We start from the raw sequence: 26888 nt of genomic DNA on the forward strand, positions 1-26888 counted from the left end.
TACATCTTAAAACTTTCCTGAAAATATATTTTAATGAGAATCAGAATATTATAAATATACATTGTAGAGGTATAGGTATGGCAGCTAATTGATTAGTAAGGAAGAGGGGATGAAAAGGGGGAAAGGGAGGATGAGAGAGTGAGAGAAAGCTGGAGAGTGAGACCTATAAAAGAAAGAAAATTAATTTTTAAAAAAGGTTTCATTTAAATTAACTTTCCATGTTTACATATATTTGTCACTATACCAGATATTAATCTAAATTCATGTATTATGGACTGGATCTAATGAAGAATGTTGGTGTCTAAAATATGGAAATGTGAAATGCAGGAATCTAGGTCCCAAAATTGCAATCCCCTGCCCCTCCCCGCCGCAAAGCTGTAGTTAGATGCATGCATCTTCCATAGATACTTAAGTTCTCTAGATAGCTGGAGAACATTATGTATGCCTATGGAAGTTTCATGGTTGATGGTGACAGATCACCCACCACTCTCCTCACTACTTCGGATCAAATCCCTTAATGCTCAACTGCCACACCTTGATGTTGAAGGAAAGAAGAAATAAAGAGAGGAGAGGTATTTGCTTATCATTAGTGAGATGGGTGGCTAGTGATCCTCCTTCACAGGGCTCCACATTCCCTATACTTTGTCCTTACCATTCCTATGGAAGCATTGATATATAACCTGCCTCGGGTCTCGTCCTTTCATAGACAGAGAGTTGAGGTCTGGTAATTGACTGGTGCAATTATCCAGTTTACTCTGACTTTAATTAATCAAGTCTTATACCTCTCTTTGGTGCCCACTTGATGCTCACATCATCATTATTCACTTGAGCTATCAATTAATCGACGTCCCATCTCTGGCTCATATCAAGCATCTTCCCTTAAGTTCATCAGTTCATTTATATTATATCCAACTCCTGGATGCTCAGCTCAAAAATCCGGCCACATCCCATTAATCAATTTGCCCAATTGTCTAATCAACTGGTTGGCTCTCCAGCCACAAATAATTCATTTCTTTTATTAATTCTTTGAGTCCCTCTTATTTAAATCTAAATGGCCAGTCCCCATTACTCACTGGCCTATATCTTTCAGTATAGTCTTGTATATCAGGTCATAAATCCCAGTTAATTTTCACCTTACTGGTCCAGGTAGAGTTTCCTTTCCACTGTACCTTTAAGAGCTGCCTTGCTGATAGATGATTGTAGGCCCTTGGAGTCCTGCTCCACATCATGCCATCTCTGGTCTTTAAGTCTGGTTCCTATGAGCAACTCCATGCCTCAGCATAATTCACACAAGCTCCATCCCACTTGTGCTCCCACTCTCTGGGGAATCATTCTTCTGGCCAACCCAGGTTTACCTTCCAGGTGGACTCCTCCTGGTCAATAGGAGCTGGCTCCAGGATCCCTGTTTCACCCTATGCCGGGTACATGGGCTACCGTGTTCACCCTCGATGTCATCAGCATGTCTCTCTCTTCCACTCCTTCAGCCCTGCATCCCCCAGTAAGTCCTCCTGTGTGTTCAGATCTGGTGGGACGCTCTGGGCCATAACAGGGTCTGTGGCTGGTCCCCTGTTACAATACCAAATACTGGAATCTTGTCCAACTGTAATCCTGAAACTAGATATTCTTCTACTTAAGTCCCCAAGTACACTAAACACATCTACTGCTGAGATCATTTTTCCTGCAAAATGCAGTTATGGCTGCTTTCTTTTACAATATAACAATAATTTGCAGTGATATATTTATGTGATAAGCTTTATGTGGTTAAAACTTTTTCCTAGGTAAAGGCAGAGCAAGGCAGACTAAAACTTAGGTGCCATATCACTTAATCTTTATTTGCCTAAATCCCTCATTTAAATAAGCTCTTTCCTGAGACATCCACACCTCTCCCAGTATTTGCAGTGAAATAATTTATATGGCAAGATATGCCGATGAAGCAAATATCAAAGCAGTGCTCACAAAGTAAAATAAACTAAGGTTATAAAGTGTGAATAACTTGTGCTTTAGTTCTCTGAAAGTCCCTCTTTGGAGTCCTTCCTTCTTTGGAGCCCTTATATTAGTACAATCAGAGTTTCTTCTCCACTTAGAAAGGCAAGAAAAGGTGGGATTGGCTCCTTTAAAATAAGTTGTGTGACACAGGCCACATCTACACAAGATGCTTTACTGTGCAGTAGACCAATTTTCTGTGCAGTAAGCATCACCAGCTACATGTGCAGATGCTTACTGCACAATTAATTGGACTACTCTGTAGTTACTGAACAGTAACGCACATGTAGATGACCAAATGGAAGAAAATTTGCTCCAAGTCAGCTGGACAGCAGGGAGTGGGCGACTACTCCCTGCCCCCAGCAGCTGGCTGCTGCTGAGGTGGGCTGCAAGCACAGTGCCTGGCTTGGATAATGTCTCCCCTGCTCCAGAAGCAAGCAGCTCCAGGGAGCAAGGAGCAAGGTCTCCAGCCAGACTTCACGCTTGGAGCCTACTCCAGCAGCAGCCAGCTCCCAGGGACATGAAGCAATCTCCAAGCCCTCACTGTGATCATGGAGCTGAGGCTGGGAGCTCCTTGCAGGGGGAGAGTTCCCCACCCAGCCTGAAGCTGGCTGGGACCTGGCCCAGACTGAAACAGTTCCTGGCGAGCCCTGGGGTGCATACAGAAGTCTGCATGTGCAGCCCACAGCTGGCTGGAAACTGTCCCATTTCTGGGCAGGTTCCAGCCAGCTCCAGGCTACACTTGCAGACTTCCCCATGCAGTCTGGGGCTGACTAGGAACTGTCCTGGTATGGGCCATGTCCCAGCCTCACAGCTCTTTCCCAGTCCATGCCCTGATCAGATGATTGAGGCATGGAGCTTGGAAAGAGCTGTGGGGGAGGGGCAGGTCCCAGCCATCTGCCCCAATTGGCCAGTGGGACAGGTCCCAGCTGTCCCCAGCTGAGTGCGGATTCCCTGCCCAGCCAGGGGCTCACTGCTTGCTGCCCCACTAGTGGATTGGGACGGGGCTGGGACCTGCCCCTCCCCTGCAGATTTTTCCCAGCCCTGTGTCCTGATCAGCTGTAGGGGAGGGGCACAGCCCAGTGCTGCCTGGGACCTGCCTTAGATGGGGACGGGTCATGGCCAGGCACTGGAAAGCCATGCTGGTAACAGCTTATTCCCACATGCACGGGCAGGAAAGCTCTGCAACAGCAGCTCCCCCACCCCATATAAGCATCAGGGCTGCTACTGATATGTATGGAGCCAGGAGACAGCTGTCTCCTGGACCCATGCTCCCTGCCAGCCTCTGGAGCTCCCTCTGGCTGCTGCAGGGTGTCAAAGCAGGTGAGAGCAGCTCTTTTTGCATTGCTCCCATTGGAAGCAAATCTAATCCCAAAGGGAGCACGTGTAGATTTACACCCCAGTATGCTTACTGCACAGTATTTTTACTGCACAGTAAGCCCACTTTGAATTAATTGCATGTGTAGACATCCCCACAAATTTGTAGTATGGGTCTTCCTGCCAGTGCCTCTCCATTGTTGTTGAAAGTTGTTGGAAGTATACTCTTTACATTTTAATCTGTTTCCATTCCCTTGTGAATCTTCTTGTAAATGGAGAGAAACTGAAGAAATCATTTCAGCTCTACATTCTAACCATTTAAGAGCCTTCCATAATTATACAGATACAAGAATAGAAAAGTACTTACTGGAATGAAAGCTAGTGGATAATGTGGGTCTTTTCTTGTCATTCTAAACTGGGAATCCAAATAAGTTCATTTTCCTTTCATGAGTTTAGTAATATTTATGTCATAAAAGCAAAAGTATCTGGGAGGATCCTTTAGTGTGATGGGCATGGCAATGTACAGATCATGCAGATTACTGTTCCCTATCTGAGATGTTCACGTTTGTCATTCTCAGAACTGACAGGAACTGCAGATCCGATAGTTAGCATTAATGTAAGAGTCATAAGGATTTTTCCAAACACAGCCCATGATTCCTGAATCATGGCATGCTTCCATTTTAAAAAGTCTCTCTCTTTTAAAAAAAAATGTTTGATTAATTTATTAATGCACAGGGCTGTACATAGGGTCACTGTGCTTTGTTCAAACTAGATATTGTGTAAGTTCCTCATCAGATCATGATGCCACATTAAACTGTTAATGAAGAAATACACTTGTTAAATTTGAGAAAGCATATGACATATTCTATAATGTTTTTAACAGAATTAAAAAACAAAACTACCTTTTCTTGAAATCTGCCTTTATGTAGTGGGGCCAGACTACTGGTGATTGAAAACAGATGAAAATATGGCTAGTGAAAGCTAATTCAAGGAAACGTTTCAGGTAACTTTTTTGTTTTGTTTCTTTTACTCCTTGCTGTATGTTTAGAATGGATTTCAGTGAATGTCGGCCATTTTCCTGTTTTTGGCATTCACTTTGAACAGCCAGTCACAGGTCTGAGGGACAATCACATTAAAGAGCAGTGTGTGTGAAGTGTTGCCTATGAGCTATTGACTTTCAATGCTGGTTGTGCCACCTGTTGCGCGTGCTAAAGGATTAACTGTAGAAATCAACTAATTATTACAAACATCTGCCACCCAGTACATTAATACACTTCAATGTAGTATTGAAGTGTGTCCTGTGAGAGACCAACACAATTAAAATGCTACAGTGATAGTCTAACAGTTTGTTTGTGAAATGCCTTGGGATCTATTGCTATTCAGGAAAGTTACTTATAGTTTAGGATCTTTTATATTCCACCTATCTTTCAAGTGATTCCCTGACCATCCTAGTGTATCATTCAGTCAGAGTGGGTCTCAGTATAAAGAAATTCCATGAGATAGAGAGATGTCTAGATCTCCAGGGTAAAATGTTAAATATAGCATATTATTAAGTGTTCTTAATAACTACCGTCTTTCCCCATCTACTCACCTCAGATCTGCCTAGTGAACAGCTAGCAAACAAGTAAAAACACATTTTCTTTAAGAAATGTAGCACAATACTCCAGTGCTGAACTCTTTGCAATAAATACCACATGTACAAATTTAATGTATGACCTATGTGTTAATAGAAGATACTGTATAAAGGCAAAGTTTATGGAAGTTATTTTTCTCTTTCTTTACGTTCCTAAATGCTCTCTCCTGCTTCCATTATTGTCACCATAAACACTAATTATTATTATTAATGTTGTTCATAATGGGAACACTATCTGTGGTTTCCAATCAGCAGTCAGTGTCCCATTCCACTAGAGATCACTCATGCTGTTATAAACACGGTTATAACAGGAACAGAGTCTATCAATGCTGTAGGATTATCACAAACTTCACTGGTCTTTAATTTATACAAATATATATTTATAGGAAAGAGAGAGGTTCTTGGCCTTAGTACTGAAAGCTGATACCAGAGTGAGCCAGATTTTCTGCTACCAAAAATAGGTGAAATTCAATTAGCATTGCCAATATGTATATCAGCAGTCAATTTTGCCCAGTACTTGGCAAAAGCCTGAAAGTCATCTTTAAATAATGGGTCAAATTCCTCCTCTTTAAATTGCCTTTAATCCTTAGGGCCAAATGGTATCCAAAAAAGGTTGCCAGCAAACATTCCTTTTCATGAAGATGTTGACTGCAAATACCAGGTTAATTTACAAAGGCTGTCCAACAACCTTCCAGTGACAATAGCTTCAGGTTGTGTCTGACTTGGGTAAGATCAGAACAACGTGAGTGGAAAACAAGTGATTATCCTTTTCATGATAAAGCCACTCCCTTTGGTTGCACATTTCAAAACCTGCCCATCTGTAACCTTATCTTTCGCTCACAGAACATGCTGTAAGGTCTGTAATTTATTACAGTATTATTTTCTAGACACAGTAAGTTATATTAGTCATTTCACTCACCTGTGAAAGATCATTCAGAAGGTGAAAGACCTAAGAGATATGGTAAGCATTATTCTAACAAATGGTGATGAAGAGCATAGTATAAATCATGTTTTGGGGCTGGATGAAATGTTCAGTGATGAATCTAAACATCATATATCATAGGCGGAATTTGTCAAACACCATAGTTCATTCTGTGAACAAAATGTTTTCAATCAAACCCTTTGCTTGAATTCTTATAACTGCCCAATCAATTTTTGACCAAGATAGTGTCATTTTGTTAAACAAATACGTGTTTACATTATTTGTATCTTTCTGTTTACATGATTATAGTCTGATCTGCATAAGTCCTTTTTCCCTTTTTAGAGTATGTATGGCCAAAGAAAGAGGGAGAGAACCTAGAGACAATTCATTATGCTAACAAAATAGTAAAGGAGCTATTTGGGGTAGGGCTGGAACCACCATTGATTTCAAAGAATTTATGCCAGTTTATACCAACTATGAATCTGCCACTTATAAGACAAAAATATGGTTTGTTTCTTGATAGATTCTTTGATACATTCCTTGGTTTTATCTAGCACAATAGTATAATATATTAATGGAGTATTCACTTCTTACTCTGACAACAGGTATTTTGCCAGAACAAGACTTTTTGGACCTGACTCAGTTAATATTAGGGCATGTCCATACTGCTGAGTCTGGGACCAACACTTAGCATTAAAATTTACCCACTTGCTGCCACCCAGCATATATCCAACCCCAGTAATCAGCAGGGATCCTGGTTTTGTCTGTTTATATATTAATTATGTTTCATTTTGATCATGGAAAAATTGAGGATTTTTTTTATCAGAGAAAACCAGGATCCCTAGTAATCAGTCAGAGTAGACAGTTTAGAGAGGTCAGAGTACAAGCCCACTGCAGTTGTCAGGCTTTTCATCTTAATCTAAGAGAACATTAACAAAATAGTCTATGCTTTCCTAATGCTATGCATATTTTATGCTAATATGATTGTGAACTTTTATTTAAAATTAGAATATGACAAGACATATTAGAATATGACATGCAGCTCTAATGCAAATAATCACAACTGTATTAAAGTCAATGGATTGTCACAAAAGATGACTTTGCACCAATATTTATTAACTATGACCTAGCTTGGCAATCCAAATGAAGATAATACTTCACTGGGAGTTATTCATGTTCCAGGTTTGTAGGGTCAAGTCCTAATTTTCATGATAAACACTTATGAACAACTTTCAAATTATTTAACTCCCTGCTGTTTCAGTCACTTAAAGGAGCATTAACTCTTCCTAATAGTAGATGGTATAAATTAGGGGTGTCTGAAACAAGCCGTATTAGATTTCGATTAGGCCCAAATTGGGGAACAGTGATTTGATTCATTGATTCAGATCACTGTCCCGATTCCATTCGGCTGAATCTGAAGATTCGATGCTGATTCAGAGAATCAGCAATTTGGTCATAGACACAGCTTCAAATGTTTTTTTTACATACCTTGATGTACTATGCATGGCTCATGAATGTTGAGATAATGGAGCGGTTTGAGTGTTCCACAGGAGTGCGAAGGGGGGGAGGGGACTGCATGCTTGGCGGTGGACCCAGAAATAGACCAGAAATACTTCCAGTCCAGTGGGGGGGCTGTGTGCTCCCCCAGACCCAGAAGGCACCAGTTGCCAAGCCGGGGGGGCGGGGGTTAAATAGAAATAATTTAAAATGTAAATTTAAAAATAGATTATCTTAAAAAAAACAATTGAATTAGCCATAACAATATTATGGAATGCTCCTGGCTTCATTAACAACAAAATGGTTTGATGCCTTTGATATGGAGTATGAGCGCCCCATCATGCATTACACTTAAAATGCAAGCATCCATGCATTCAAGCAGTAATATGTGACCTAAGTACAGTCATATTGTAGCAGAATTATGACTTTTTATGGGAGAAATATTTCTAGATTGAATTAAGCCTACATGTGTAGCCTGTGTGATTTGCAGCACCACAAGCTGCGGCGTTGCATACCACACACTCGTCTGGACGTGCTGTGAGAGACCTAATATTGTATGTATATTCAATGCATGCATAATGATCACCTGAAATATTAAGCACAACATAAAAGCTAACAGCCATCACCATCTTCATTCCAAAATATGGCTAGTAGTAATGGTGTCACTGCCTGTCATTTGTAGAATAGCTTAATGGATAGAATACAGACCCAGGCAAGGAAAGACCTAAATTCTGAACTCTCCTGAGCTCAAGGTAACTTGCACCTACATCTTCCACTTTCCCAGAGAGAATCCAATCAATAAGTTATTCTAGGTAGGGCTACACTCTGCTGTCCTGTTTAATAAGTGCCTTTTTTGACTTCAGAAAAGCTTTTGATCTGGTATCCCATGATCACCTCTTGGCCAAACTGCCCAGTTGTGGCTTTGGCTCCACCACGATCCGCTGGCTGGGAAATTGGCTTCGTGGTCGGACCCAGAGGGTTGTGATTGATGGCAGTCACTCATCGTGGTGCCCTGTGACCAGTGGGGTCCCTCAAGGCTCTGTCCTGGGACCCATACTGTTCAACATATTCATTAACGATGTGGACATTGGAGTCAGGAGTGGACTGGCCAAGTTCGCCAATGACACCAAACTTTGGGGCAAGGCATCCACACCAGAAGACAGGCGGGTGATCCAGGCTGACCTGGACAAGCTCAGCAAATGGGCAGATGAGAACCTCATGGTGTTTAACACCAAAAAATGCAAGGTTCTCCACCTTGGGAGGAAAAACCTGCAGCACCCTTATAGGCTCGGCAGTGCTACGTCGGTTAGCACTACAGAAGAAAAAGACTTGGGGGTCATCATTGACCACAAGATGAACATAAGCCTCCAATGCGATGCTGCGGCTAGTAAAGCGACCAAAATGCTGGCGTGCATCCATAGATGCTTCTCGAGCAAATCCCGGGACGTCATTCTCCCCTTGTACTTGGCCTTAGTGAGGCCGCAGCTGGAGTTCTGCGTCCAGTTTTGGGCTCCACAATTCAAAAAGGATGTGGAGAAGCTTGAGAGAGTCCAGAGGAGAGCCGCGCGCATGATCAGAGGTCAGGAAAACAGATCTTACGAGGACAGGCTGAGAGACATGGGACTCTTTAGCCTGGAAAAGCGTAGGCTCAGGGGTGATCTGATGGCCACCTACAAGTTTATCAGGGGTGACCACCAGGATCTGGGGGAACATCTGTTCACCAGAGCGCCCCAAGGGATGACGAGGTCGAATGGTCACAAACTCCTGCAAGACCGTTTCAGGCTGGACATAAGGAAGAAATTCTTTACTGTCCGAGCCCCCAAGGTCTGGAACAGTCTGCCAGTGGAGGTGGTTCAAGCGCCTACACTGAACACCTTCAAGAGTAAATTGGATGCTTATCTTGCTGGGATCCTATGACCCCAGCTGACTTTCTGCCCTTTGGGCAGGGGGCTGGACTTGATGATCTCCCGAGGTCCCTTCCAGCCCTAATGTCTATGAAATCTATGAAATCTATGAAGGAAAGAATGCAAAATCCACTGGGTAAGAAGGAGAGACTTTCTGGTCTGCTGGCCATGACTCTCAACTAAGAGCCATCCTAGATTTGAATGTCTGTTCTCAAGATGTCTGTTTTTATCAAATGGCTGCTTAATGTAAACTGAATAATCAGCCAGAACTACCTCCTTTTCCAGATGAATGCGCTAACCACCAAGCTACAGTCATGGCCCTTCTTGTTTGGTCTTCTGATACAGCAGCACAGCTCCAAGGGGGCAAAGTGTGCCCCATTCATCATGCCTCATAGCATAGTTTTTAGGGCAGTATCCTGGGAAGTGCAAAATGTGGATTTAAAACTGGCCAGGGAGATACAAGAGCCCATATCTTCCCCATCCTGAGGAATTGCTGTAAGGCAATCCCCCGGTTACCACGTTTTAAAAAGAATGATCCCTGATCAGTTCTGTTGAAGAACACCTGTTAGTGCCTACAGTCAGACCCTGGATTCCAAGTGGATGTAGACAGTACTTTGCAACTTTGACTCAGGTAACAACATTTTATAAATGGGTGGGAGTTTATATGTTCTTCTGCATTTTGTATTGCCTAATGACTAACACAAAGTGATTTTTCTTTGATTATCCTCCAGAGATAATGGAAGGATATATTTTCTCCATATGTTATCTGAGGAACCTATCTGCTTAACTCTGGGGGACAGCTGTCTAAGAGTTAGGTATTGAGCCTAACTTGCAGGTGCCTTATAGTTTCATAGTTTGTAGGGCCAGAAGGGACCTGAGCAGATCATTAAGTCCAACCCCCTGCCCTGGCAGGAAAAAGTACTGAGGTCAAACAACCCCAGCAAGGTGTTCATCTAGTCTCCTCTTAAAGACCCCCAGGGTAGGAGCCAGCACCACTTCTCTTGGAAGTTGGTTCCAGACCCTAGCCACTCTGGCTGTGAAGTAGCACCTCTTGCTGTCTAGTCTGAATCTACCCTCTGTCAGCTTGTGACCATTATTTCTTGTCACTCCTGGTAGTGCTTGGGGGAACAGGGACTCCCCCAGTGCCTACTGGTCCCCTCTGACTAGTCTGTAACATGCCACTAGATTCCCCCCTCAGTCTTCTCTTGTGGAGGCTGAACAGGTTCAGGTCCCGTAGCCTCTCCTTGTAGGGCCTGCCCTGCTGCCCCCGATCATGCGAGTGGCCCTCCTCTGGACCCTCTCCATGCTGTCCACATCCCTCCTGAAGTGCGGTGCCCAGAACTGGATGCAGAATTCCAACTGTGGCCTGACCAGTGCCACATAGAGGGGGAGCATCACCTCCTTGGATCTGCTTGAGATGCATCTGTGGATGCATGACAAGGTGTGGTTGGCCTTCCTGACCGTGTTTCCACACTGCCGGCCCATGTTGATCTTGGAGTCAATGATGACTCCAAGATCCTTTTCTGCCTCTGTACTGACAAGAAGGGAGTTCCCCAGCCTGTAGGTATACTGCTGGTTCTTCCTTCCCCAGTGCATCACTTTGCACTTGTCAGTGTTGAATCCCATCCTATTCTCATCCGCCCACCCCAGTAACAGGTCTATGTATGATTACAGCCTATTCCTCCCTTCTAGCGTGCCCATATTCCCCCACATCTTAGTGTCACCAGCAAATTTGAACGGGGTGCTTTTTACCCCCTCATCCAAGTCACTGATGAAGATGTTGAACAGTGCGGGCCCGAGGACTGAGCCCTGCAGAACCCCACTGCCCACATCCCTCCAGGTCGAAAATGACCCATCCACCACCACTTTCTGGGTGTGGTCCTCCAGCCAGTGAGTGACCCATTTGACTGTGTAGGTGTCAACACCACAGTCCTGTAGTTTTTTAATGAGAACAGGGTGAGAGACAGTGTCGAAGGCCTTCCTAATGTCCAGGAAGACTATGTCCACTGCTACCCCTAGAATCATAGAATCATAGAAGTAGGGTTGGAAGGGACCTTGTAGATCTTCAAGTCTGACCCCCTGCCTGGGCGGGAGAAAAGACTGGACTCAAATGAGTCCAGCCAGGTAGTCATCAAACCTCTTCTTAAAGACCCCCAGGGTAGGAGCCAGCACCACTTCCCTAGGAAGTTGGTTCCAGCTCCTAGCCACCCTAACTGTGAAGTAGTTCTTGCGGATGTCTAATATAACCTACTCTATAATAATTTGTGTCCATTGTTCCTTGTCATGCCAGGGGGTGCTAGGGGAAACAGTGTCTCCCCTAAACCCTTCTGGTCCCCCCTAGTGAGTTTATAGACGGTCACCAGATCCCTCCTCAGCCTTCTCTTGTGAAGGCTGAACAGGTTTAGGTCCCACAGTCTTTCAATGTAGGGTCTGCCCTGTAGTCCCTGGATCATGCGGGTGGCCCTCCTCTGGACCTTTTCAGTGTTGTCCACATCCCTCCTGAAATGGGGCGGACAGAACTGGATGCAGTACTCCAGCTGTGGCCTGACCAGCGTTGCATAGAGGGGGAGGATCACCTCCCTGGCTCTACTTGAGATGCACCTGTGGATGCACGACAAGGTCCGGTTAGCCCTGCCAACCGTGACCTCACATTGTCGGCCCATGTTCATCTTGGAGTCAATAATGACTCCAAGATCCCTTTCTGCCTCCGTGCTCTCAAGAAGGGAGTTTCCCATTCTATAAGTGTGCTGCTGGTTACTACTGCCCAAGTGCAGCACCCTGCACTTGTCAGTATTGAAACGCATCCTGTTTATGTCAGCTCACTTCTGTAACCTATCCAGGTCTTGTTGCAGTCTTTCCCTCCCTACTAGCGTGCTCACCTCACCCCAAATTTTGGTATCATCAGTGAATTTAAATAGGTTGCATTTCACCCCGTCATCCAAATCGCTGATGAAGAAATTGAACAGCGCAGGCCCCAGGACCAAGCCCTGGGGGACTCCGCTGCCCACTTCCCCCCAGGTCAAATATGACCCTTCCACCACCACCCTCTGAGTACAACTCTTGAGCCAATCTGCAATCCATCTGACTGTGTAGGCATCAATGCCACAGTCGCCTAGTTTTTTAATGAGGATGGGGTGGGAGATGGTGTCAAAGGCCTTGCTGAAGTCTAGAAAGACTACATCCACAGCATCTAAGGATTTTGTGACTTGGTCATAGAAGGCCACCAGGTTGGTCTGACTGGTCTAATGAACCTTGCTCCATTGGACCATTGCTCCATTGGTCAAGTCCTTGCTCCATTGATCTTGCCAAAAAAGTGTTCTACAAGATCAAATTGCTGATGATGTTGTCACATGAAAAGTAGTAATGCATAGGGTGAATCTGTAGTTATGCCCTAAATTATTCTAAAACAGAATAGGTAAAGTAAAGCATTATAATATTTGTCAAACGTTGTTTTCTTTAGTCAGTTTTATTCATGATGATCCACTCCAAATAGAACTGGGTAACATATTTCCATCTTATCAGAGGTGTACATACCTATCAAAACCAGATAAACAGATAAAAAACACATAAACATAATAAATTAACTAGAATTAAGACTCTTTCATAACAATGTCCTTAGTGTTACGTCTTTTATAGACTAGAATCAAACAAGGGTAATGCCAATAGCATTCCTAGGAGCCATAACTGCTATTAAAACCTATCAATATTTGTTGTTCACTAGCCTTCAGAAATGATAAGAGTTCAAAAGGCTTTATGAGCCATATTACCTTGCTGATGAACTTGTCAAGCATTCTGTTTGTAAAGACTGATGGAGTAGTTTTGTTCTTATCTTGCTTACTCTACTTACAGAGAGCACAGTATCATTTTGGGAAAAAAGCCTTCAAAATAAACTTTATTAATATAAAATATTTTCCTATAGGGGCTTACTTTAAGAGGTTATTATACTGACTTTAGATCACATCACTATTTCATATCAGTAAAAAGTACTGTAATAGAGACAACAATAAAATATATTTTGCATGTTTATAGATATTAGACTCATACTGTTAAATCCTATAGGCCCATTTCATGAGTTGTGATATCTACTACTAATTAACTTGATTCATTTGGTTTCAAAGAAAGCCTTCCTCATGTGGGAGAGATTTTACTCTCCAAGTTTGTAACACTAGAGTAAATTATTTCCTCATAGTTCTGTTGTGCTTCAAGCATCCTAAACTCTGCTTCCATACAGTCTTGGTTCAATGAATGTCTCTTATTTGAATGAACTGAAGCTTTTGTTCTTTTTTATCATTCACACACAGACATGGAGGGTTCTCTCCCACTGAAGTAGGTTCTTCAATGCTGAGGTTTTAGCTGAGATAACCTAACCATTCAAGGCTGTGCCCTTTGGAGAAGCCCTTCAGACTGTTTAATGAAGCAAAGAACTGGGAAAGTACTTTGTTCTTGCAGCTTCTTATCCACCCTTCAGAAGCACAGTGTTTAACAACATGCTAATGAATCCAGTTTTTTGGATGGAAATATAGTATTCTTCATTACAGACATTTTAACAAATGTAATCAATTACCAGAATATTGCAGCAACTAAGAAGTGTGAGAAAATGATTTCTAATTATGAAATTGCACTTGTGTAACTGTCAATTGGGTGTTCAAAAGTGTGTTGAAAAAACCTTTTGAGAGAGATTCTACACTGGAAAATGACTAGGTTAAAATAGTGCCTTTTAACTGAACAGATTTCTTTTTCTGTGTTTAAGCACAAAGAGTACAGTACAACTTAATACAGATTGACTTTCAGCTCTTGGGCTGAGCTTTGTGAGTCTGGTAGCTAGAGGGAAAAAAATCTTCCTATTTATAAACTTAGTATATTTCATTGGAAGGTCCCTGAGTTATAGTAAGCTTTTGAAACCATAATGTCATTTTTACAGTCACTTTTCAAAATAAAATTGCAGTTTAGCATGCCAATGATAAGAAAGAATAACATGAATTTAATGACAAGGTTAGCAGTTACTGATTATTGCTTTAATTAAAATTATGTGGAATAAATAATTTTTAAAAAGCAATCTTTCACAAAGATGAGATTCAGGTGAGATATTCTAAGTGATTTTTCTCACAGCCATGATCATTTAAAATGTTGCCCTTTTACAACAACACATTTTAAAAATACCCATTCACATGATACTGCTAAGAAGCCCCAAGTGCAGAGAGATCTTGAAAATTGAGATTTTTTTTATGGTCTCAGGTGACATATTTTGGAGATGATGTTCCATTAAAGGGAAAGAGGAATACGTTCTCTCTCTTTTAAGCACCTGGTATATCAGAACATTAAGATTAGTGAAATAAATAAGCCCTCTAAACAGCTGCTTTTTATAACATATTTTAAATATGTGTAAAAGCATGTGAAGTGAAAATAAAGACAAAGAAGGAAATAAAAAAATAACTATCCAAATTAAGCAAGCACTATTAATATTTGCAAATCATTTCATGTCGTATTTGTTTATCTTGCTTGTGTATTTTCATTTGAACGTGAATATTCATTTGAAATGTTTATGATTTTAATACAGTCAAAGTTACATTGTTTTCCCATATTTTCCTCCCCATACTGTAGGCTGGTGTGACATTCTGGGAAACTAGCAACTGGATTTTTACATTAACCTGAAGTAGAAGCTGGAACCAACCTCCTTTATAAATCTCATTAGGCTCTCATTGCCTGAAGTAGGAAACTAATTCTTTCCTCAGAGATGAATGCTGTTTTAAGCAAAATTTTCCACTCCAATTCCTGATAAGGTTTCCTTTCAAAGAAACACACATATATACGCAGCTAATAAAATTTTGTCTATAGATGGCAATCTTTCATATCTATGGTAGTTGGTCACCATCTCCTTGGTTATTGTTTCTCTTTCTGCTATCTCATTGGTTTCTTATCTAGCACCAGATACACCTGATGATGGCTTTGAGGTGTTAATCAATAACGGTGACCTGATTAAGCACTATTACCCTTCCCTCTGTTGTAATTAACAACTTTTTTTTTCAGTTGCAAGCACCATAACTTAGTTGTCATGAAGGAAGGAAATAAAGAACTTCCAGTTTCTGTCCAGAACCAGTTGCAAAAGCAAAAAAAGAAAGTGCAAAGAAACCAGAATGTAACATTATAGACACAGGTGAAGTTCCTTCTTCATTTTGCCAGTGACTGGCTTATCCTCTAAACCCTATATAAATTATATATTTGCATAGCTTCATTATCCATACCTTGTTTGTTCTTTCTACAGTGTGCCCCTGTCCATGCTTCTGGGCACATCCTGCTGGCTGCCACTAGTGCTGAGCTTTGGCAGGACATACCCATCAGCCTGGGAGACTTGCACTTGGCACCACAAACAGGGGCATCCCCTAGAAGGACAGATTGGGCCCCTCAGAGGTCAGCAGCAGCAGCAGCAGCTGAAGGACCTGATCCTTCCTTCTAAGGAGTGCCCAGGCCAGCATGACTGGTTGCCAGGAGAGGCCTAGAGCTAGTCACCACAGAAAACCCAGCAGCCTGGCTGTGGTGGTGCAGGGTGGCAGGGTGCCATGGTGACACCCCCCACCCCCACCAAAAGCAAACATTCATTTTGTTTGCTCCTGATCCAACCTACACAGCTTAAAGAAACCCACATAGGTCTGACAGATTCCAACCTGGGCTTTTTGAATGTCTGTACCTAGCCCAAATATTTTGAAATTCCAGTGATTTTCAAAATGTAAACTTTTTTACTAAAACAAAAGCATGGACTTACCTATTGTGCTAATCAACAACAAAAATAATTGATGGAACTTTTTGTAAATTTGTTTCAATTTAGGTGACACAGATTTCTGTTTGGAAATAGCATATCTTATTAGAAACCCTAAATAAAAATAGATGACTACTAATTGCCTATATCTTTCATAAAGATCTGATTTGTTTTCATTTTATTATTATTAATAAGTGCACAGGTGCACTTAGCAGATCCAGTTATAAAGCAGGACTCCATTGTGTTAAGCTTTGTATAACACAAAATAAAAGAACGGTCCTGTGCCAGACAAGTTCCAACTTCCAACACAAGACAAGAGCTAATGGGTGGCTACAGGCAGAGGGTAGAAAAGGAAAAAATGAGGCAATATTTGATAATACAATAATCTGTAGTTTAAAAAATGTTTGCTACTTTCATGATACAAAAATGTGAATAGCACCACCCAATTTGCCATCGCTACTCTTTTTGTAATCTGCACCATCTCCCCATTTATTTTTCCCTTCTCTAAACAAAACAGCCCATGTCTTTTGGCTATTTTATCAATGAGAACTGTTTCTATGTCCCTTATCATTCTTCTTATCTATATGAGCCCTTTCTACTTGTGCCACATTTTCTTGAGAAATAATAATGAGCACTGGGCACATCTACATGTGCAATTAGTCATGATTAAATTTACTGCAGATTTAATGTACAGTAAGCAATTTTTGGTAGGTATCTACATGTGCAGGGACTTGGCACTAAATCTAGTGCCAAGACCCTCCAGCCCTGTCATGTGCCCCTGTGGCTACTGGGGGGAGCTCCAGCCTCTAGTCTCCAGCCCCCACACACCACTGCTGTGCCCCAAGCATGCCCCTGCTGTGTGCCCTAGGCAGTGCCTGATGAGCTGTTTGTCCAGGCTGATGGGTGCCCGAGCCACTACACCCTGCTGCTACTAATCTTCCTGGTGCCTCAGGCACAGCTGTGCTCCTAGTTTGGGATCCTGAGCTACAATAGCATGGGGAGCAAGCCTGGGGGGGCCTGCAACCTCTGCCCCTGCCTGGAAGGCTACCTGTGGCAGTGCTACATGTCCCTGCCCCCCTCTGCCAAGGAGGACATTGCTGCTAACATTGACACCCTCCTTGGGGTGTGCGAGGCCAGTCCTTGTTCAGCTGTGGGGACATAGGCTGCTCAATAAAGTTTTGAACTGTGCCCCACCACTCTGTGTGCTATAAGGGAGGGAAGAAACAGCCAGGGGGGCATGGGTGGGCGAGGCAGGGAGTGGGACCAGGGAGTGGGGGCTGGGGCATGGACTGGGAGGGCCCTCCCCAGCACAGGACTTCCTACATGTCCAGGGCTGGCAAGGCTGATAGCTCAGTGTGGGCCTCCCCGTCAATAAGGACAAGTGTGCCCAGTGTCCACATTCTATGGTGCATGGTGATCCGGGACCCAGCCAGGGCCACCCTGAGGGAGGTGCTGGTGTTCCTGTCCACCAGCACTGACATTGCTGGCTGCTCCTTGTGGTGGGGTCTGGGACTGTGCTGAGGGTGAGACAGCTACTGGTCAGGGCTCCCCAAGTTGCCAGTGGATGCAGCAGCCAGGGAGGAGAGTGAGGCAGGGTGCTGAAGGCCTGAGGTTCCCTTGTGTCACAGAAGGGGTCAGGGTGGGGTGGGGACTCAAGCAGACCACCCTTCCTGGTGACACTTGAAGGGGTGTGGCCTGGGTCCTGGGGTACCAAAATGCAGGTCAGCTCCCATGTAAAAGCCATGGACTAGTGGGCATAACCAGACTGATGATTGTACTTGATCACAGCCATCCACTGGGCATGCAAGGACTTGATCTTAACGGGCACGTCCACGCTTGCAAACACATGTGCTTGCAACAGCTCAAGTAGAAGTGGTGCAAATTTGAGCTGGGGCTTTTTTGCCTCAGCACACATGCCCGGGCATGCATTTTGGTGTGGGGCAAATTGTGCCACTTGGGGCAAAATAACCCTACCTGGCTCTTCCCAGATCTGCAGCCAGGGAGAGCTAGAGCCCAGGCTGCCACTGCTGTGGCTGGTTGCTGCAAGCTTGGTTTCAGCTTCTGGAGAAAAGATGGCCAGGCCCTTTCCTGCCTTTGGCTGCTGCTGCTGCTGCTACTGCTGTTGCTGCCCCCCCTCAGGGAGGGGTCCACTGCACTGCAACGCACCCCAGGTTCTGCATCCCTGTTCCAGCCTGCTGCCCAGCCCACTGCCAAGCCGTGGTTGGGGTACAGCCTGGGGAAGGATCCTGTGCTGCCCATGGACCCCTCCCCCACCATCACCGCTGGACCCTAAAGGAACCTTGCCTGCCCCAATTGACTTGGCAGGCCACCCCCAGCTTCACCTCCGCTTTCACCAGAAGCACACCCTGAGTGGCTGAACTGGATGGCTCCTACCAGCACTGCTGTTGCTGCCATCGTTCTGCTGCTGCCCCCTCTCAGGAGAAAGGGAGATTCCCTGCTGCACCACCTGACACCACACCTGCACTGGATTACCTCTTAATTGACTGACTGCTCCTACCCTCCCCCACAGCTACCTCACTGCATCTGATCCCGATTTGTCTTCCTGCCTACTGCTCTGCTGCTGAGCGACTGGCTGGAGGTCTGAGGGGCTTCTGGACAGATCTTCCACAAACAAAGCCCCTCCACTGCTCCAGCTATCTTTTACACCTACCTCAGCAGCCTTCCCTATGTGTTTTTTGCCCTTGTGTGGTAAGACCTGTGGTCCACTCCCCCTGACCTGGTGTTTCTTGTGTGGCTGAGTAAGCCAGCTCAAGTTTCTCCAGCCCCTCGGTTTGTGTTCCCCTTCCCCTCCCCCCATTCTCAAAGCATAGGCCTCCTTCTTCCCTATCCCCCTTCTGCCCCACAACCCCAGCCTGCCTCTACTAGATTCACCAGCCCCTCAGGATATTTTGTTTTTCTTTGTTGTCTTCTCTGCCCTCATGTGAAACAATGGCAGGGCAGGAACCTTTGGGGGGGGGCAACCAACCTCCTCTGGGGGTGAAGAAGCCTGCAACCTTCACTGCAGGGACAGTTGGGGCTCTGGTAGGGAGCCAACAGGGCCAGGGGGTCACCCCTGGCCAGGACCCCCCCCCTCCCCAAAGGGTTCCCAAGCCCCTTCTCCTGTCATTGGGGATCAAGGCATGATCTAGGGGATACAGAGGCCCTGGGGCCCCGGTGAGTCCTGAGGAGGAGGTCCCCTTTCCCAGGACCCTGAGGCAGACTCCAGAGCCACCCTGGTGCCTGGTGGGTCTCTTCCCTCCCCCTTCCAAGAAAACCTCACCTCCAGCCTGCCCCATAGTCCCACACCAGAGGGGGTCACGGTGGGGTCCCCTAATCAATTGGCTGATCTCATCAGGGACCCTACACAGACCCCCCAGGGCTCCAGCTCTACACCATTTTGTAAAGGAGCCCCACCCCCACCCTTACCCCCATCTCTGTCCCAGGGGGCTGCAGAGCTCTCCCAATCCCAACCAGAGTCATGGGTCTTAGTGGACTGGGGGCATTCAGATGGCGCCAAAGGAGCCCTCTGAGCTCCAGGACCAGGAGGAGGATGCCCAAGAATCAGTAGGCTCCTCTCAGTCCCAGTGGTCCCCAGGGATGAGCTGTCTATATTTCTTGTCCTTGACTACACCCACCAATGCGCCAGCAAGGTACAGCTAGCCTTAGACCTCTGGGGAGATCTTGACAGTGTCCTCACCACTGTGAGGGCACTGGCAGGGGAAGGCAAGGGGTCCAAAAGCTACAACACCCTGATCCATAGGCGGACCCCACACCGGGTAGATCATAGATGCCCTCTATATGTATGGGAGGGTGCTACTCAAACTGGCGGGCCCCACTCCAGGTGTTGAGATGTGCGAGGCCCCTGCTGAACCATCTACTCCAACCCCTCAGCCATGAGGTCATTTAAGATCATGACCCTGAATGTCCACAGCTGCAGGAAGGGTCTCTGGAGGTGCCAGGTACTCTCCTTCCTTCAGGAGGGAGGGTACCTGTGGCAGCACATGACCTAGGGGTGCCGTGAACTCCCCTAGCACCCCTTACCTACCGTGCCAAAATTGGGTCCAAATGCACCCTCTTCATCTTGCACGCCATGTCTTTGATGGTAATTTGTTAAAGGGAGGCTGCCTTTCTAACCCTCCTTGGCACGGTGCCTTGCTGTATCTTGGCTCTGTCTAGTTGCCCGGTGCACTCCAACCTCTGGGGCGCCCTCTCTGGTGCCAGGAACTCCCCCACACTATTGGCCTCCTATGAGGCTTCCTCCAACCCCTACAGCCTCACCTGGTCATAATTTCTAGGGTCGGAAGGGACCCGAGTAGATCATCTAGTCCGACCCCCTGCCATGGCAGGAAATAATACCGGGGTAAAACGACCCCAGCAAGATGTTCATCCAACCTCCTCTTAAAAACTCCCAGAGTAGGAGCCAGCACCACTTCTCTTGGAAGTTGGTTCCAGACCCTACCCGCCCTGACTGTGAAGTAGCACTTCCTGATATCTAGCCTAAACCTGCCCTCTGCCAGCTTGTGACCATTATTCCTGGTCACTCCTGGCAGCGCACAGGGGAATAGTGATTCCCCCAGTGCCTGCTGATCCCCCCTGACTAATTTATAACAGGCCACTAGATCCCCCCTCAGCCTTCTCTTTTGGAAGCTGAACAGGTTCAGGTCCCACAGCCTCTCCTCATAGGGCCTGCCCTGCTGTCCCCATATCATGCGAGTGGCCCTCCTCTGGACCTTCTCAATGCTGTCCACATCCCTCTTGAAGTGCGGCACCCATTGCGGTCCTCCGAAGTAATACAACAACAAAACAGAAAACTCACACTGCTGTGTTCCAACATAAATTCCAAGCGAAACTGGCTAACCTTCATACATATCCCTACTAGGGTTTCCTCCACCCAGTATCCTCATGCAGAAACCACTCAAACCATCAGACTTCTCTGCCCCGCTGGCTCCAGCAGAGCTCCACCTTCCTCACTGCCAGAGGGGAACTGACCTCCAGGCCCTGCCCCCTTCTGGTCAGCTGACCAGACTGGTTGTCTCAGCAATCCACACTTGTGCTGCCCTGGTGACTGGCAGCTGAGCCCATATTACTGTTTGTCAGTAGCAGGCACCTGCCCTGTTAGTGCCCTGCTACAGTACCCCATGGTATTCTTGCAGGAGACCCTGATGACTCTAGCTGATGAACCATATTGGCAGCTGGAGTGGGGAGGCAGGGTCTCTCAGCCACCTTGTGTGGGGTGGCTACCCTGTTCTCCCCGGGCCTACAGGACATTGAGGTGAGGCCTGGATGCCTGCTGCACCTCCAGGTCCAGGTGTGGAGGCTGGTCCTGAACCTTCTGAACACGGACACCCCTGCAAAGGACCCAGAGTTGGCAGATTTCTTCCACCAGGCAGCCACATACATCGGCACCCTTGCGAGTTCCTGGTCCTCAGCAGGGACTTTAACATCACCCTAGATGCATGAGCCCAGTCAGACAAGGAGCGGAACCAGGCCACTGTGGGTATCCTCAGGGAGATGCTGATGGACTACTCCCTGATGGACGTCTGATGTGCCTGTCATGCCACTGAACCCCCTGCCTTCACTTATGTGAGGGTGGGGGAGGAACAGGCATGCCACTCCTGGTTAGACCGGGTTTATATCTCTTTATCGCACTTTGCCTGGGCCCACTCCTGTGGCATCTGGTCTACCCCTTTCAGCAATTACCACCTTGTCTGGGCTCAGGCCACACTGGGGCCTGGGTGTCCGGGGTCAACCTACTGGCATTTCAATGCTAGCGTGCTGGAGGATGTGGGCTTCATGGAGGCTTTCCAGGAGTTCTGGCTGGCCTGGCAGGAGCAACAGGCAGCTTTCCCCTTGGCTCAGAGATGGTGGGATGTGGGGAAGGTAAGCATCTGGCTTTTTGCCGCAGCTAGGCTCAGGGGCACACCCAGGAGAGGGAGGCATTCCCGGAGCAGCTCAAGCAAGAAGTGCTAGTGCTGGAGAGGTGCCTGGCCACTGACTCAATGAAACTATTCCTCCATGGAGAGTGTTGGGAGAGGCGGGAAGAGCTTCATGCTTTGGACAACCACCATGCCTGCTATGCATTTGTCTGCTCACATGTTCAGCTCCTTCAGGAGATGGACCACAGCTCCCACTTCTTCTGTACCCTAGAGAGGAAGTGGGGGGCCAAGAAGTACATCACTTACCTCCTGGCAGATGATGGCAACCCACTCATGGATCCAGGTGAGATGCACCAGCATGCACAGTCCTTCTATGAAGAGCTCTTTTCCCTGGATCTCACCAACACTGAAGCCTGTCGGACCCTGTAGGAGGGACTTTTGCAAGTCAGCATGGGTGACCAGGACCAGCTGGAAGCTCTTCTCACTCTGGCTGAGTTTTCAGCTGCCCTCCACCTGATGACTGGCACCAAGGTGCTGGGCATCGACAGGCTGACCTCGGAGTTCTACGGGGCTTTCTGGGACATCCTTGGCCCTGACCTTGCCACAGTCTGGGCTGAATCTGAGGGAAGTGGGGAACTCCCCTGTCATGCTGGAGGGCTGTGCTGACCCTCCTGCCGAAGAAGCGGGATCCCTGTAACCTAAGGAATTGGTGTCCCATGTCCCCGCTCTGCACAGACTATAAAGTGGTAGTGAAGGCTGTCTTGCTGCACCTGTGGTCCATGCTGACGGATGTGACCCATCCTGGCCAGATGTACACAGTGCCTGGATATTCCATTTTCGACATCCTGTACATGGGTTGGGACCTCCTGGAGCCAGCACACTGGGAGGACCTGTCTTTTGCCCTCCTATCCCTGGACAAGTAGAAGGTGTTTGACAGAGAGGATCACAGGTACCTCACAGGCATGCTGCAGGCCTTTGGCTTTGGGTCCCACTTCATGCGGGCTCTCCAGGTGCTGTACGCATCTGCAGAATGTTTGGTGAAGCTCACCTGTACCCCGATAGAACCCATCCCATTCAGGAGAGGGGTGCATCAAGGCTGCTTGGTTCTGGAACACTTACCAGCTATAAGCCTTGGTTCTGGAACCCTTCCTCATTCTCCTATGGAAGTGGGTGGTGGGATTGATGCTCCAGGAGGCAGCAGTGCAGCTGGTATGCTGATGATGTACTCCTCATGGTCCAGGACTCAGGTCACCTGGTGCAGATGGGAGCCTGCCAGGCATTGTACTTGATGGCCTCCTCTGCCTGGGTCAACTGGATCAAGAACTCTGGCCTGGCAGTGGGTGATGGGTGGCAGATGGGCTCACTCCCACCCGTGCTCTGAAGAATCTGCTGGAGCATAGCCTTGCTGCTTTACTTGGGGTCCCCCACAGGCTCCTCCCCGCCAGAGAACTGGCACCAGCTGGAGGCAAGGGTGGTGGAGCAGCTCCGGGCATGGGCATGGCTCCTGAGATGTCTCTCCCTGCATGGGAGAATGCTGGTGCTGATCCAGCTGGTCCTGTCCATGCTCTGGCAATGTTTACACACCCTGCCTGTTCCCCCTTAGGTCCTGGTGGAACTCCAGAGATGGGCACTGCAGTTTTTCTGGCTGGGATGGCACTGGGTCACTGCAAAGGTCCTGAGCCTCCCTTTGAGGAAGGGCACCCAGGGCTTGGTTTGCCTGCATATCCAGGTCTTGGCATTTTGCCTTCAGGCCCTGCAGCAACTGCTATATGGTGTTGGCAGCCATGTGGCATGGGGCCACCTGAGGCGTGCTTTCCTCCGCCACTTCCAGGGGCTCCAATATGACTGGCAGCTCCTCAACCTGTGGGGTTTCTCCATGCAGGACTTGCTAGGGCTGCCAGATTTTTACCAGGACCTTCTTTGGGCCTGGAGGCTGGTCTCCACCTTCATGTCCCCCACACCAGTTGCCCAGGGTGCCAACCTGCTCATCAAGCCCCTCCTCTGGAACCCCCAGCTGGAGGTACTGATGGCAGAGGCACCCCAGTTGTGACAGAGGTTGATTCTGGCTGGTGTCACCCATATTGGAGACCTCCTGGACTATAATAGGCAGGAGTGAGTGGACCCTGCTGTGCTGGCCCAGCACATGGGTCTACCCACAACACGTGCAACCTGCCATCTGGTCCAGGAGGTTAAATCTGCCCTATCTCCTGACACCCTTGCCTTTGTTGACCAGATCCTGTGCAACGACAGTCCCTGCCTCCCCCCACCATCCTCCAGCCCACCAGAATTTGTTTTGGTGCCAGTGCCTTGCCCAGCTTCACGGTGCTCCCCACTCCACCACCTGAGCTGGCTGGAGGACACCAAACCAGTCCACTTTTCCACCGTCCATCACCATCACCTCTACATGCTCATGCGCCACACTGTCCATCATTCCACCCTTGCGTCCCACCCAGACACAAAGTGGAGGGACCTGCTCGGTGAGGGCACGGCTGGAGCATTCTGGTGGCTGAGTCTGTACTCCACCCTCATTCCATGAGCCACTGGGGACCTCAGCTGGCAGGTCCTCCATGAAGCCATTGCCACAGATGTGCACGTGGTGAGCTTCACGGACACCCCAGTCTCTTGCCCCTTCTGCAGGTAGAAGGAGAACGTGGAGCACATGACCCTCAAATGTGCCAGGCTGCAGCCCCTCCACCTTCACCTCCAGAGCCTCCTCTTGAGGTTCTGATTCCATTTCACCCCTTAACCTTTTCATTTTTGGCCACCCCATCTGTGGCCACACCAAGTCCCAGGACCTCCTGGTCAACTTCCTCCTGGCTGTGGCCAAGTGGGCCCTATATTTGACCATGAAGGAGGCTCTGGCTGGGAAGATGCCTGTGATGTCTCTGAGTGGAGCACCAGTGGGCAGCATCCACCAGCTCCTTGGATGCCTTTGAGGACTAGTGGGTGCAGCCTGGGGGGCTCTGCTTGGTGTCCCCCTCAGGAGCACTTATTTTCATGTTTTGACACTTTGACCCACATGACGTTCCTATCCTGGTTTTTTCATTAGTTGTCCCAAGTATTTTGTTGTATCCATTGAACATCCATCCATTGAACCCATACAATAGGAGCTATTAGTTAGCCATGTGGGTCTCAGGGCCCACAATAATTGGGTGGTACAAATAGTCCAATTGGTACCTGAGGACACTTCCTCTTCTACCAGCTGGACTGCTGAAGCAGCCCTGAGAGTTCCCTGCACCTTTTACCCACTTCAGCAGCCTGATAGTGGAGGCTGCTGCCTGGCTATGACCGGCTGCATACCTGCTGTGCCTTCTGGGCCAGCTGCCAGTGGGCTGTGGCTGCAGAGTTGGCCTTTGTGTGGCACTACTGCCATGTGGGCACCCTGCCCAGCTATCTGGGTAGCTATTGCCTGGAAGATGTTCTGGGTGTGGTGGCCTGCTTTGAACTGTGAAAGCATGTCCTCCTGGCCCCATTTGGGGGGTACACAAGGCCTGCACTGGTCCTAGGGAGTACATAGGCTCCAGAAGGCATTTGTTGAATGTGTCTTAAAGCAGGAAATGGCTTCAGGCTTTTATACCTTGCAGCTAGGGGTTGCCAGAGAGTAGCCCAGCCCTGGAGCAGGAGAGGCACCAGGCCCTGGGGCTGCGCTCAGGATGGACCCCTACTGACTGCACAGACTGAGCACTAAACTTAGTGCCTGGTCACATCTACATGTGAGTTACTGCGCATTAACTAATTACATCATGATTAACCATTTTTACTGTATAATAAAGGTGTGCACATGTAGACATATGCCCATACTGCATAGTAAATTAGGCTAATGTGCAATAATGCATCTCATGTAGACACACCCACAGAATACTGGATTCTGGAGGAAGGAATAATATTGTATGATGTTATAAATACTATATTTAATACTTTATTTGGCATTCTTTCCACAATGAGTTTTTTTTTGAGGATTTGACGTTGAACTCAGGTGGCATGAAAGTGATCACCAGGGCCAGAACAATACCAGCACCCAACAGTCCTCCTCTGTGGCCTCCCCTGCACTGGCCACCAGGAATGCCTGCCACTCCAGGGCCTCAATCTGCCAGTCCTTGGGCCGGGAGCCTCTCCTGGATTTCTCAGTCCACCTGGTCCCCCTCCTTCTCATGCCAATCCCATGCCTTCTCACAGGAAATGTTTTCCACCCACAACTGTTCTACCAGGTGATGTCCTCTGCCCACCAAGCATCCTGTAGGGTGACATCCTCTGCCCACCAAGCCCATGAGTCCATGAGGTGCTCCTCAGACACTATGACCAGGCACTCCAGAAGGAGGGTACAGTCCTGGGTCCTCTGCTGCCTGAGCCAGCACATCCACATGGCCCCACCTGAGGCTAGCAGGAACCCTGAGCCACCATCCTGCCTGGTAACTGGTGCCTCTCCCCTGCATGCAGCTGCAGGACCTGCAGAGCCAAGAGAAAGAGGTTGTTTGTGAGATTTTGCAATATTTTGAAGATAAGACGATCTGTACCAGCAGGCCATGCAATGCCCAGCCTCAGATTGGGAATTGTGCATGAACGAGTGCCCAGAGACCATGGTAAATTGACCAGGAAGGCCCAGGTGGCCACTGGATGCTGGCTGCAGGCAGCCTGCATCCCCCACCCTGTTCACAGGCTGCGACAGGCCTGGCTACTGGCAGCACCCGCTGCCATGACTCCAGATCCACTCCCCCACTTCTCCTCCTACAGGCCAGCCTGCCTTCTGTACTGGCACCAAGCCCACAGCATTTCAGGGAACACAGGGCTTCCAGACAACTGGGATGCAGAGCTGCTGGTGCCCCCACCCTCCCTGCAGGAATCCTCTCTGCTCTTCTGAAAGTGTCTCAGCTGCAATTCAAGGAGCTGTTTTCATGGACTGAGGGGTGCCTGGCTATGCCTTGCTGCTGCTGCTGGCCATGGTGACCTGGACACACCTGCATACCTGGCACAGGACTGCTTTGACAGTGCAGCAGATAAGCCT

This window comes from Crocodylus siamensis, chromosome 1, assembly GCF_052110815.1.
Source record: "Crocodylus siamensis isolate JL-2025a chromosome 1, ASM5211081v1, whole genome shotgun sequence".
NCBI classification, from domain to species: domain Eukaryota; kingdom Metazoa; phylum Chordata; order Crocodylia; family Crocodylidae; genus Crocodylus; species Crocodylus siamensis.